Source organism: Mauremys reevesii, linkage group 8 (genome assembly GCF_016161935.1).
Source record: "Mauremys reevesii isolate NIE-2019 linkage group 8, ASM1616193v1, whole genome shotgun sequence".
Classification (NCBI taxonomy): Eukaryota; Metazoa; Chordata; order Testudines; family Geoemydidae; genus Mauremys; species Mauremys reevesii.
Window position 1 is genome coordinate 10,813,722 of NC_052630.1, and position 14,603 is coordinate 10,828,324.

A 14,603-nucleotide genomic window follows, 5' to 3' on the forward strand; every position below is an offset into this window, starting at 1 on the left:
CCACCCCCAGCCCCGCCGCGGCCAGAGGGAGCGTGGGTGGGGGGAGCTACTCTGGGAGAGCCCCGGGCAGCAGCCTCTGGCAGCCCATTGAAACCGGAGCGGGAGCGTTCACACAGCAGCCAACGAGGAGGGAGTCCTGCTGCCCCAAGCCAGCGCAGAGCGGGGAACGCTGATCTAGTCCGTCTCCCTCCCTTCAGCCCCTGCCCTGCCCTCTCCCTCTTGATCGGCTCCTCCAGCCCACGTTCCCCCAAGCTACTCTTCCATCCCTCCCAAAGCTTCTCCCCCTTTCTGTCGCTGCCACCCAGCTTCTCCCGCCCGTCCACTCCTGGGCCCTCAGCACAAAGGAAGGGCCAGCACCCCCCCCCCCCGCCCAGTGCCACAACCACCCCTGGGGGGGGGGGGTATTTTTTAATTACCATCATTCTGCCTTGCACTCCTTTTACCCTTTGCTTTTAGGCATAGCAGATAGATGTTAAGGTTGAATGGAAATACATTCCCAATCGACTTTCCATGCACTCATATATGAATACTCTAGAAACAGTCCTATATGAACCTGCACTCATACAAACAAAGGCTTTCATATACATTTTTCGGCTAAGCAATGGCCAGAAACGGCAGCTGCTTAAACAGAAGAGAGGAATTTAATGCATTTTAAGAGGTATCACCAAGCCAAACAGAAGAAGCTTTCGGCAATAATAAAGACATTATTTGGAGAGCTTTTTCTGTGGTAAACAAATCTGAAGGCTGGAAGGATTGAACTGTTTAGATCATAAATATTGTTGACATTTTTGTGTGAGCTGCATAGCAAGAGCAGGAGGTTGGTGGCCACTTCTGGAGAGTTTCTGAAAAACGATTCCAACCAATTTCTGGAGAAATAGACATGGAAAACACTTAATTAGGATCAACAGCCTAGAATTAACAAGTAATACATGGTTGGCCATAACTATTGTCCAGTAATCCGGTAATTATAAACTATATACAGTCAATATAGCCACATTCATTTCCAGAAAGTATTTAATCTCCCTTTAACTTTAATCTTTGTTGGGAGTAGTGCTGACATCAAGTGCTATGTTTTCCCAGATTACCCTCAACTTTCATTTATACAGACCTCATTCCATAAAGTGGCACTGAAGAATTTTTGAGGACTTTTCAGCCTCTGCTTGTTTTAACTTCAGTGGACTACATTCTAACAAATGAACAAATTGATGTGGAAGGCCATTAAATAGTCATTCATTTATTTTATTCTTTAACATTTGTAAGATCATGGAAAATTCCCATCCACAGGTGACAATGGAAATTAGAAAACACCTTAGTACCTTTGCAGACTAAACAAACAAGCTAAAACCAAAAATCGAACCAGCCAAATGAAACCATACAGCAGTGTTTCCCAAACTTGGGATACCGCTTGTGTAGGGAAAGCCCCTAGCAGCCCAGGCTGGTTTGTTTACCTGCCGTGTCCGCAGGTCTGGCCGATCACAGCTCCCACTGGCCATGGATCGCTGCTCCGGGCCAATGGGAGCTGCGGGAAGCAGCATGGGCCCAGGATGCAAATGGAACTTGGGGCTAAGTTGGTCCCCTGCCAATTCCTCATCCTCTCCACACTTGTTTTTTAGTTTCATCAATCTTTTTCCGCTTTTGTGTCTGCACATGGTCCCCTTAGAGATGGTGATACAGGAGACCATTTCTGATATTCACCATTCCATAGGGAACTGACTGTGTACGTCCTCATGCCGGCAGAATGCATGAGCTGGAGAGAGGGGATGCCAGCCACAAGTCAAGGCTTAGTTATTTTGTTATTTCAGGAAACACAAAGCAGCTGTTCAAATTCTAGTTCCTGGGCATGTTCCCTTAATAAGACAAAGTCTTGTGGGTGGCAGAAGATTACACTGAACAGTATGCACAGCAATGTGCCGTGGGCCTCATCCTGCAAATAGTTAGTTCCAAGTCAATAGGACAACTCATGACTGTAGGCTTGCTAGGGACTAAGAGTTTGCTGGATTGGGCTCTAAACCACTGTACTATTCAAAGACTCATATAATGTGATATTGCACCAAGCAGGGTGAAGTGGACCAAAAGGGCTGGCACTCCACTTTTTAACGCACTCACCATACACACACCTACTCCTCTACCCATTTCACGGGTGTAATGAGGCCTGATCCAAAGCCCTTTAAAGTCAATGGGAAGACTCCCCATTGACCTCAGTGGGCTTTGAGACCCATATCCTCAAAAGGTATTTAGGTGCCTAACTCCCATTGAAATACCTAAATATATTTATGTCTTGCATCTGAAGAAGTGGGTATTCACCCACGAAAGCTCATGCTGCAGAACGTCTGTTAGTCTATAAGGTGCCACAGGATTCTTTGTTGCTTTTACTAAATATATTTGAGGATGTGGGCTACAGACATCAATAAGACCACTTGCATGAGTGAGATGAACCGTATTTGGCCCTCTCTTTAAAATTCCAGACCACAGATTTTATTACACTGATGAAAGTTAAGCCAAATATTCACATTGGTAATATTTATTTTCAGTATTTGATATTTATCCTCTTGCTCTCCCTGCTCCTCTCTCTCTCCTGTTTTCCTTATTAATATCCCTCTTTTGGGGCCCCCGCCCCTTTTCCTTTGTGTTCCTTTTCCTTTTTATGTCTTTTTAAAGATGTACACACACACACACACCCTTTGTGCCTGTTTTCCTGGCTCCACGTGTTAAAGATATTGCAGATGCCCTTCTGCAGCAAACTCTTGCTTTCGCACATTGAACTGGCTATAAAAGGAAACTGATTAGGATCACATAATCCTAGTAAATTTCCCTTTCCAGACAGCTCCCTATGATGTATCCAGAGTTTGCTAAAGGAGGAAACTAGCTAATCCTAATTTCCTTCTGCAAGCGCCTGACACACACAGCCTGCTGCAAATGGGGAATTTGACTAGGATTTATGCCCCAGGCCTTTCAGATCCATGGCTATAAAGCACCATGTAAGTGTAAAGTACTATTATTACATAGAGTAATACCGAGATCAGATATCTGTTCAGTATGGATGTTGTAGCAATATTAGCTTTCTTTACAAACTCTGAAAAGTCTGCAGAATAACGTCATTTGTAAAAAATGCAACCTGTTCTTAGGAAGTATTTGAAGTATACATTTATAGTTAATGCCATTAAAAAAAAGTTACAGACTAATAAATAAAGCCATTCACAGTTTTGGTCAGACACATATGTAATAGTAGAATGAAAAATGGGGAATAAAACCAAACCCAGAACACAAACCAAATTGACGCACATTTTGTTTAGTTAATTTAATGCCAGTGAAGGATGCCTGTGTAAAACCCTGAGAAATTAAACCCTCTAACAGAACAGGAACATCATGATCAAAGGCACTAAAGACTGCTAGCACTTCCCGGAGCCCAGCTCCACAATGGGACTGAGGAATTGTGATGCTGAGCATCACGGCAACTGAAAAAAATCACATGACCACCACCACCATCCACCAAAAGCCTGCATGAGGCACCTAGGCGTCTATGAATGAATGGGGAGAGTTAGGTGCCTTCGACTGGGGAGCCACCTAAGCTAACCAGTGGGAGACACCAACCAGAGTGCTGTGTGTTAAGCCGCCTTCCCCTCAGGGAGACAGGCACCTAAGTCTAGGATGCATGGGGGCACCTACCTCTGCTTGCAATCCATGAATTGGAGGAAGGTAGGTGCTTGGTGGGGCCTGACCCAGAAGGCGTGCTCAGAGACCGCCTACCGCCATAAAAGAGGCAGAGGCTGCAGGTTGTGGCAGACCCTCCAGTCCAAGTTCCCCCTTCTTCCTGATTTGAATGATGATCCGCCACCTCTCAGGTAAGTGCCCTAACCACAACGCGATGACGTTAATCTGAGTTTGTCACTGGCCCAATTAATTATTTAATTAAAGGGGAACTTCAATAGGCAAGATTGAAGGAGCACCACATCAGACTCTACCATAGCTTGTCATGGGAGCCCGCACCTGAGAAGTGGCTGATCCCTATTCAAATCCTTTTTCCCCCTCAGGTGGGAGGACTTGAACCAGGGGTCTCTCACATCTTGGGTGAGTGCCTTATCTAACAAGGCTAAATGTTAGAAGGGAGGATCCCCCACCATCCTGGTGGTTTTGGGCCCGATCCAGCAGGAGGCCTCTACACACACCAGTTGGATTGGACCCCTGTGCACAACTTAGGCAGCCTTATACCTATCTTTCCTGGTTTGTGAATTGCTCTGGGGCTTAGGCGGGAAATAGACACCCAGATGCCAAGAGTGAGGCAGCATTGCACGTGCTTAGGCTGGAGATAGATGCCTGCAGGGTGCCTAGAGTAAGGCTGCAGTTTGCCTGCCTAGGACCCAAAACTTAGATGCTGAGTAAGTTTAGGCACCTACTAGGTGAGGCAGTAGCTGAGTGGGAGTTCGGTAGATCACAGTGGTGCCCCAAAACTGAACTTAGACAACCTGGGATTTAGGTGCCTAAGGGCCTTTGTGGCTTGCACCCTGAAAACTAGCAGCCTCTCCTATCAGTGTCTTCACCATGAACTGTACCGATCCCCTTACGATGGATTTAAACACATAACCAAGGCCAAATCCTGCTTGCTTTACTCTCACAAGTAGTCTCATTGACTTTAGTAGTGATGATCCATTACCAAGGCAACATAAACCCTCATTGTTAAATACAGCCTTTTAAAAGCAACTCAAAATAAAATTACATAATATTATTTTCCCTTTTCAATTTTCTTTCCAATCATTGAGGGGAAAAATATTCTCTTAGGCTTCGTCTACACTTAAAAGTTTTAGTACTACAGCTATTTCAGTTAGAGGTGTGATTTTTTACAAAAATAGTTATTCCGGTTGTTGTGGGGTAGGTACATTCCATCCTGTGTGCTGGGTCACGTATGGTGAGAAGAGGGGAAAAAACCTCTGTAGCAGCCAGTTAGGTTCTGTGTTCGTAACCCTGATTATAAAACATGGCAGTACAGCTTAGTGGCTGGAGTCAGTAAAGCAGCCTTTTCTCTCGGGGCAGCGGGGCCTAGTGGCCAGAGTCAGTAAAGTGGCTTTTCCTCTCAGGACAGCGGGGTCTAATGGTCAGAGTCAATAAGGGCATCCCTTCCACTCAGGGCAACGCAGCCTAATGGCCAGAGTCAAAGTAACCCACCTCTGTGTGATTGAATGGCCGATTGGCGAAGTGGGGTGCCGCTTAGGGGTGTGTGGCACACAAGGTAAGAGGACTTGGGGCCTCCCTGCTCCTACAAGTCCCAGCCCAGGGCCCTGGCGGGGGTGGGGGTGCTCACCACCGAGTCAGCGAAGATCCTCCCAAGACACACTGACTGATTGCTTGGTTCACTCACCGGAGAAAAGTCTAAGCCCCCTGGGCTGCTTCCTACCCTTTCACTCTTGGTGAGGCTCCACAATTCCCTCAGGCCTCTGGGGTCCTCAACTGGCCTAGCTCCTGCCGGCGCAGTCCCTTATCTGGGCTCATCAGGAGGCCTGAAGTCCATCTGGAGCTCTGTGTGCCGTGGCTCTGTAATTGGGGCCTGTAGCAACTCCCTGGAGAGAGCCTGCAGTCCACATCCTCCCTGTTCAGCAGCCTGCCCAGACTGAGTTGGGCTGCTTCCTTTTATACTCCGCCTCCAGGCTGAGCATGCGCAGCTGAGTTGAGGGACAGGGCTTCCTCGGCCTGTAAAGCAGAGTTAACCTTTTCAGGGATGGTGTGGGGTAGGTACACCTCATCACATCGGTAAAAACTCTAGTGTGGACACAGTTATACCAGTATAAGGTGACTTTTACTGGTAAAGTTAATCCTCCTCCTGTAGAAATAGCTATACCAAGATAAAGCATCATTATACCAGCTTAACTACATACACAGCCAGGAGGTTGTACTGCTTCAACTATATCGATATGGTTAAAGCAGTACAAGTTTCTAGTATAGAAGAGGCCTTAAGGACTATTTAGGGTTGACTCCGACCAGCTAACACATTTTTAAAGGTGCTAAGCCATATCCAGACAAGTGCTTAGAAAGTGTTAGCTAAAATGTTGCCATTAATAAGTTTTTAACCATGACTTATTTTCCTGGTCTAGATCAGTGATTCTCAAACTTGGGCCGCCACTTGTTCAAGGAAAGTCCCTGGCGGGCCGGGCCAGTTTGTTTACCTGCTGCATCTGCAGGTTCGGCAGATCATGGCTCCCACTGGCTGCGGTTCGCTGCTCCAGGTCAATGGGGACTGCAGGAAGCGGCATGGGCTGAGGGACGTGCTGGCGGGAAGGGTAAACTGACCCGGCCTGCCAGGGACTTTCCCTGAACAAGCGGCAGACTGGCTTTGAGAACCACTAGACTAGAGAGGCCACTAGCCATGCCTTGCTATATTCAGCCTCAGTGGTAATTATTATCCAATATTCTGCTTCCCTTTGGGGTGTTATTGTGCCTGCTTTGATATCCCCAATACAAACAAGTCACACACATGAAAAATAGACAAAAACTTGCAAGCACAAGTATAGAGGCTGGGCTGGCTTTAAAAATCTGGTCCTTTATCTGTTTTTTCTATTTTTTCCCAGCATCTGAGATAGGTGATACATTAAAATTATTTAGCAATGTCATAATGTGACGGTACTCAAGCTCTGTTCAGAGGCTACAGGGCCTCTTACCCACTCTACCTCATATAGAATTACGAGGGAAAGACAGAGAGAGATTGAAAACAGTTCCTACCAAACATTTCTAGGGCTCATTTGTTCTCTTTTCTTTCTTATTTTTCAGTTGCCCCCCCCATGTTTCAATAAACAGACTATCAAGAACCTAAGGAAAATATACAACCCTATACCCTGAATCATTGTATTTATTTGCATTTAGGCCTAGCAGCGTAAGCAATGGAAAACTCCACGGCACCATGGGAGAACATTCCACTTTGAGAGTGGCGTCTTCAGACTTTACAATGGATAAAAGAAAGTTTTTTTCTTGGCCCACTGCAACTGATTTAAATGTTTGATAGATGCCCAATGTTAATGCTGTAATCTGCTGTGGTTGGCTGTAGGCCATTTTCAGATGTAGCAATAGAGTAAATTTTCAAGTGTCCTGAGCCAAACTATAATAGACTGTTATTTTGGGAGGATAAACTTTGAAATCTGATTTCTTTTATTTTATTATGAGGTAGTTCTATTGCCTAAAAAACCGAGATTTATTAGCTTTAATTAAACGACAAGAGGCTGAAAATTCTTCTGAAATGCAAGGAAGATAACCATTTCCTGCCAAAAAGATGCACAAACCATGCTGTGTCAATAACTAGAAATGGACTTTAGCCAGAACTCTGCTTCTGCACTCCCGCTAACTGTGAGTGAAATCCTGGCCCCACGGCCAGGCAAAACTCCCATTGAATTCAGTGGGTCCAGGATTTCACCCTACGTGGCCTGGCTAGAACTCCAGAGTCAAATTTCAGAGATGGGATTCCACAGCTCAGCATAAGAATTTCCATGTGGATTTTTAGGGAGACAGGGCTACACATAAAAGCATTTCCCCACCTCTACCCCATAACCACATAATTCCCCTACCCCCCTCCCACAAAACCCAGAGGGCTTTATTTGGTCCATAATTACTTAATGGTCACAAGACATCTTCACAATCACCTGTTTCCTTTCCTTCTGGATATATTTCACATGGAATTATTGAAATTAAAGATGAAAAAGATCTATTAGATCATCCAGTCTACTATACTTTTGCCAGAACAAGAGTGTTCCCTACTGTACATTCTCCAATGTATTATCCAGAGTTTATGATTACATTTATGAGGTAATCCAAAAGTTTTATATAAACCATATGGTCATATTGAGAAACATATTAAAATATTCTGAATTACAGAGTGATGTTAAGTCAAGAAACTGTTTAGAGACTGGTATAGCATTACTATGTAAGACAGCATTAAGGACCAGCATGTTTTGTTCAATTTACTCCACAGTAAGAGAGGAAAAGTTACTTCTCAGAAGAAGAAAGAAACTTGAATTGGTAGATACTTTGCAGTGTTTCTGGAACTTAATTTCTAAGAACCTCATATTACAAACATTTATGCACATTTTAAACTTTATTACCATGAGTAATCCCATTGACTTACACCTGTGAGTGTTTGCAGTTATTGCATGCACGCAAGGAGCAGCAGTAAAATGAACACTGAAGGGGGTAACAGATGTGAAGAGAAAATAGACAGCCAATGACACTGAAACATCAGGGCACTGGTTAATAATGATCAAAGTGTAAACTAAAGCTTCTGTGATTTCTTTCGCTGGATCAGAAACCACGTCATGTACGTCTACCGGTTTTGTTCATATGGTTTCCTGGGTCTAATTGTGCTCATCAATCTAGTCAAGGAGTACTAAGCCTCACTGATTGGTTTCACCCACACTATCATTATCTGTTAAGTGTTCTGCTAGATAATGTTCTTTTCCACCTTGCTGTGTACAGACAAGTGTCCTTGGCTCAGGGAAGGGCTTGAATGTGTCTTCCACAAGGAGGCATCATCAGCTTCCACCATGAAAAGGCTGGCTTCGATTTTCTCCAGATCATCCCTCCCGACTTTTATCTTCATGCACAGCAGGTTAATGTACGTCTCGTAGTGGCCCTTCTGCAGAGGGAAATGGAACAGGACAAACAGCTGGGTAATAGGGAAGGAGTGGGGCAAAGATGTGCTGAGAATGCTGAAGGTATCCAAGAACGATCATCCATCACCTGCATACAACAACGCACTGGGCGAATCCTGTTGCTTTCAGGCAGGGGGATGACATGGATTGACTCAACCTTGTGGTATATAAACGTAGTGGGAATCAAACAAAGAGTGGGATCGTTGCTAATAGCAATATGCTTATTCTATGCCCAATGTACAATAAGCCTTAACCTATCCATAGGTAAATATACCAATACTGGTGTAAAATTATCCAGTAACCATAACTGTTTGACTCTCTGACTTTTTGTGATGGTAACTACAATCTGTAGGGGGAAGTATTAGTTTGAATCTGATTTTAGATTTAGCTGTGTGCTATTAACTGGTTCATGATTACCCTTAAATAGTGGCTTACTCTCATATTAGTATAAAAAGGAAAGACTGCTCCATTTTCCTTTTGCGCTTCATATTTAATTTCAAGGCTAGATTAGGTCAGTTTTTGGGGTCCCTCGTAACATGCAAGTCCTGCTGCACTTCGGACCACCTTCACTGCCTTTGCTGGACCTTCATAACCTCCGTGAGCTGCCCAGACTGCAGTGCCATGCTCCCAGGGTGACATTCCCTTGTTTGATGAGTTAACTGATACATAGCGCTGGCTCTCTGCATAGGGGTGAAGTCCAGATAAGGATGGGCCATTCTTCACCCTAATGTCACTCTCAAGGGCGCAGTACTGTTTTCTATCCCAAGCCCGCTTTGGGCATCTTTAGCTACTGCTGCATGTGGCTCCATCCATCAGGGTTTTCTTTACTCGATCTATTCCCAGGTACTTTTTCTTAGAGGACTCTGCAATTTCAGAACCCATCATGTAAGTGAGAGGTTTAAGCCAGAGTTTTCAACCATGGGATATGAAAAGGTCTTCTACAGGTTACATCAACTCATCTAGATAGTTGCCTCGTTTTACAACGGGCTACATAAAAGGCACGAGTGATGTCAGTACAAACTAAAATTTCATATATTGATTTGTTTATACTGCTCTATATACTATGCACTGAAATGTAAGTATAATATTTATATTTCAATGGATTTATTTTATAATTACATGGTAAAATGAGACAGTCAGCAATGTTTCAGTAATACTGTGGCTGTGACACTTTTGTATTTTTATGTCAAAAGAAAAAAAGTCACATTCAGTTACATCATGTAATGGCAGACAGCTAAAAAGGGACAAGTTTTTAATGTACTTATATACCAGTGCTTGAAGTCTAAATAATAGGATGGGTGAACTAGAGTGCCTCGTATTAAATGATGATATTGATATTGATATAATATCATGAATAGGCATCACAGATACTTGGTGGAATGAGGATAATCAATGGGATACAGTAATACCAGGGTACAAAATATACTGGAAGGACAAAACAGGTTGTGCTGATGGGGGAGTGGCACTATAGGTGAAAGAAAGAGTAGAATCAAATGAAGTAAAAATCTTAAATGAACCAAACTGTAGCATAGAATCTCTATGGATAGTAATGCCATGCTCTAATAATAAGAATATAGCAGTAGGGATATATTACAGACCACTTGACCAGGATGGTGATAGTGCCTGTGAAATGCTCAGGAAGATTAGAGAGGCTATAAAATAAAAAACTAAATAATAATAGGGGGATTTCAACTGTCCCCATATTGACTGGTTACATATCACCTCAGGAAGGGATGCAGAGATAAAGTTTCTTGACACCTTAAATGACTGCTTCTTGGAGCAGCTAGTCTTGGAACCCCCAAGAGGAGAGGCAATTCTTGATTTAGTCCTAAGTGGAGCACAGGATCAGGTCCAAGAGATGAATATAGCTGGACCGCTTGGTAATAGTGACCATAATATAATTAAATTTAATATCCCTGTGGTGTGGAAAACACCACAGAGGCCCAACACTGTAGCATTTAATTTCAGAAAGGGGAACTACACAAAAATGAGGAGGTTAGTTAAACAGAAATTAAAAGGTACAGTGCCAAAAGTAAAATCCCTGCAAGCTGCATGGCAATGTTTTAAGGACACCATAATAGAGGCTCAACTTAAATGTATACTCCAAATTAAAAACGATAGTAAGAGAACCAAAAAAGTGGCACCGTGGCTAAACAACAAAGTGAAAGAAGCAGTGAGAGGCAAAGAGGCATCCTTTAAAAAGTGGAAGTTAAATCCTAATGAGGAAAATAGAAAAGAGCATAAACTCGGGCAAATTAAGTGTGAAAAATATAATTAGGAAGGCCAAAAAAGAATTTGAAGAACAGCTAGTCAAACACTCAAAAAGTAATAGCAAAAATGTTTTTAAATACATCAGAAGCAGGAAGCCTGCTGAACAACCAGTGCAGCCACTGGACGATCGAGATGCCAAAGGAGAACTCAAGGACGATAAGGCCATTACGGAGAAACTAAATGATTTTTTTGCATCTGTCTTCATGGTTGAGGATGTGAGGGAGATTCCTAAACATGAGCCATTCTTTTTAGGTGACAAATCTGGGGAACTGTCCCAGATTGAGGTGTCATTAGAGAAGGTTATGGAACAAACTGATAAACTAAATAGTAACAAGTCAGCAAGATCAGATGGTATTCACCAGGGCTGGCCTTGCCATGAGGCGAACTGAGGCGGCTGCCTCAAGTGCCAGACTGGGAAGGGCACCACTAGGACCCAGAGTCTAGAAAATTGTGTCTGCTGCTGGTGCATATGCATTTTCTCTGCTCTACATACACAGAGATGGAGTGCTGTGCTGGAGGAAGGAGGGCACAAGAGACATAACAGGCAGGCAGGAGAAAAGGTGAGAGGGAATAACAGAAAGCAGCAGAAGCTGCAGGGAGAAAGAGGAGGAGGAGCCTCTTATGTACCCCTCTAGCACCCCCAGGAGCCTGGACTGATTAACACCAGCTTCTCAGGGAGCTTCCTGTTTCCTGCTGCTTCCCTGAACCCACTTGAGGAGAACAGGCAGTCAACTGAAGTAGTAGGAGCCAGTTAGGCCCTTAAGACACTGATATCTTCCCTCACTCAGGCCCTGCTACCAGCCTGCTTATTTCTTCCCTTCAATTGAATGTTGAGAGCCACTCTAGCTGGCACAGAACAGCAGTCATGAGTAAAAGAAGAAAACGCCCCTCTGGGGGCAGCATTCAGAAAAAGAAAGCAAGCAAAGGAAGCTTTTCTATCTAAGCAGGGAGGCGCTCTCCTGAGATACATAGACACAAATCTTCACGGTGAGCCTTCCGGCTCCAGTGAGGATGTGAGTGGTGAGGAGATGCCTGATCTTCCAGTTAGAGTGCAGGTGACCTGGCAGCTACTGCAGCATCCATATCTCCATCTCAAATGGATGTAACCAGGCACATTCCCAAAGAAAAGTGTAGATCAGAGAAGAGTGTGGTGGAGGCGCAAGAAACAGCTGCTGCTGAGTTTAGTTCCTTAAGTCTAGATGATCCAGGACTGTGGACCCACTTTAGCAGTAGCTTGAGGGACTTCCTTGTACTGCATGGGCCACAAGAAGTGAAAAACTTCATGTTCTCCAAAGACAATGAAAAGAGAAGTTTCCATCCAACACATTACTGGCGTGAAATCCCCAACGGTGACAAACTGGAGAGGCCATGGCTTATGTACTCAAAAACCCAGAATGCTGCATACTGTTTTTGTTGCAAACTCTTCCAGTCTAATGTTCCAGCCACATTGGGTTCTACAGGAACAAAGGACTGTAAAAATCTGGCTAGAAATCTGGAATGCCATTAGAAGGCAGCAAATCACCAGATAGCATTCCATAGGTGGAAAGAGCTTGAGATGAGACTGTGGTTAAAGGCCACCATAGATGATCAGCATCAAGAGAAGATTGCATCAGAGTCTCTTTACTGGCAAAATGTTCTGAAAAGGCTCATTGCCATTGTGAGAATGCTTGCTACCCAAAACCTAGCACTGTGTGGCACTTCAGATCAGCTGTATGTGCCAAACAATGGAAACGTCCTTAAAATTGTGGAGCTGATGGCTGAGTTTGATGCTGTACACCAGGAGCATCTAAGAAGAGTCACCACCCAAGAAATGTACACACACCACTACTTTGGAAAAACAATTCAAAATGAGATCATACAATTACTGGCAACAAAAGTCAAACAGAAGATTGTGGCAGATCTGAAGTCAGCAAGATATTACTCTGTTATTCTGGACTGCACACCGGACATCAGCCATATGGGACAAATTACTTTAATGGTGCGTTTTGTAACAACAGCAGACCCTAGTGAAAATGTCCCTGCAATAGTGACTGTCAGAGAGCATTTTCTAGAATTTATTGACATTGATGATACTATAGGAGCTGCTGGTATGACAAATGTGCTTCTTAAATAGCTGGAAGATACGGGAATTGTGATAGCTGACATGAGAGGTCAGGGCTATGATAATGGTGCCAACATGAGAGGAAAGAACAGAGGAGTGCAGACACGGATCCGAGAGTTAAACCCTCGAGCTTTTTTTGTCCCATGCAGTTCTCATTCATTGAACTGGGTGGTCAGTGATGCAGCATCAGCTTCTAGTGAGACTGCTGATTTTTTTAATGTAATTCAAAGCATCTATGTAGTTTTCTCTGCATCAACTCATCAATGGCAAATTTTGAAGCAACATCTGGGAACATCCTCTCTGACACTGAAACCACTGAGTGCCACACAATGGGAAAGTCGAGTGGAGGCGATAAAGCCTATCAAACACCAAATTGGGAAGAGAGGTGATGCCATAGTTGCCATTATGGAGGATAATGCTATGACAGGAACTGTTCATGGGAGAACAGTGGCAAAGGGAAATGGAATGACCAGAAACATACATAACTTCAAATTTCTGTATGGCTTAGTGTTGTGGCATGAAATACTGTTTGAAATAAATGTTGTAAGCAAGAGACTCCAAGGTGTTGACCTTGATACATCTGGAGCAATGAAACAACTGGACAAAGCAAAGTCATACCTACAGTCTTACCGGTCAGATGAGGGATTTCAAAACGTTCTGAAGAGTGCACAGACGTTGGCAGAGGAACTTCACACTGAAGCTATTTTCCCACCCATTCAAGAATACAAGAGTCACCAAAGAAGATGACATTTTGATTACGAGGCACGGGATAATCCCATAAGAGACCCCAAACAACAATTCAAAGTTGAATTCTTTAACCAGGTGCTAGATTGTGCAATACAGTCAATTGAAGAACATTTCATGCAGCTCAAGGAACACAGCAGTATATTTGGGATGTTTTATGATATTCCAAAACTCCTCATTATACCTGAAGACCTACACCAGCAATGCAGGGCACTAGAAACAGTGTTGACACATGATGACATGCGTGATATTGATGTGAGTGATTTAGGTGATGAGCTGAAAGCCCTTTCAAGATACATTTCAGCAGGATCAACTCCAAAGGCTGTTCTGGAATACATGTGCACAAATAAGATGACCACCTTCTTTCCAAATGCTTTTGTTGCTCTGCGCATACTTCTAACACTTCCTGTAACAGTTGCCAATGGAGAACGCAGTTTCTCCAAGCTGAAGTTAATAAAAACACATCTACGCTCCACAATGGCACAGGGGAGGCTGGTCAGCCTTGCAACCATCTCAGTAGAGCATGAGCTGGCCTAGACTGTGGATCTTCAGGAAGCAGTTAAAATCTTTGCAACCACGAAGGCACGGAAAGCACCACTTTGATTATTCAAACAGATAAAAATGCCAGTGTTTACTATGCAGACAAGAAAAGTTACATTTGCTGTTCAGGTGTTTCAAAGTTAAGCATTACTTAAAATTTTTAAACAAAGCATTTTAAGTTGTTAGTTCTCCTTTATTGGGGTAGGTAGCAGAGCAGTGCCATGAGAGGAGTAGAACAGGAAGAAGGCAGAATTGAGATCTTTCAAAGTTTTGGCCCAAGCAAAGGGGCATGGGGTCGTCATTTGAGCTCCCCGCCTCAGGTG

The 14,603-nt window shown here is 43.8% G+C and overlaps 1 long non-coding RNA gene across 1 annotated transcript; it reads right to left on the reverse strand.

Moving 5' to 3' along the window:
- Positions 1–619: 619 nt before the first annotated feature.
- On the reverse strand, positions 620–5,583 carry LOC120369876. Its single transcript, XR_005583480.1, has 2 exons — positions 5,354–5,583; positions 620–866 (listed from the first exon to the last, which is right to left on the reverse strand). It is a non-coding gene; the product is annotated as an uncharacterized LOC120369876 (long non-coding RNA).
- Positions 5,584–14,603: the final 9,020 nt, after the last annotated feature.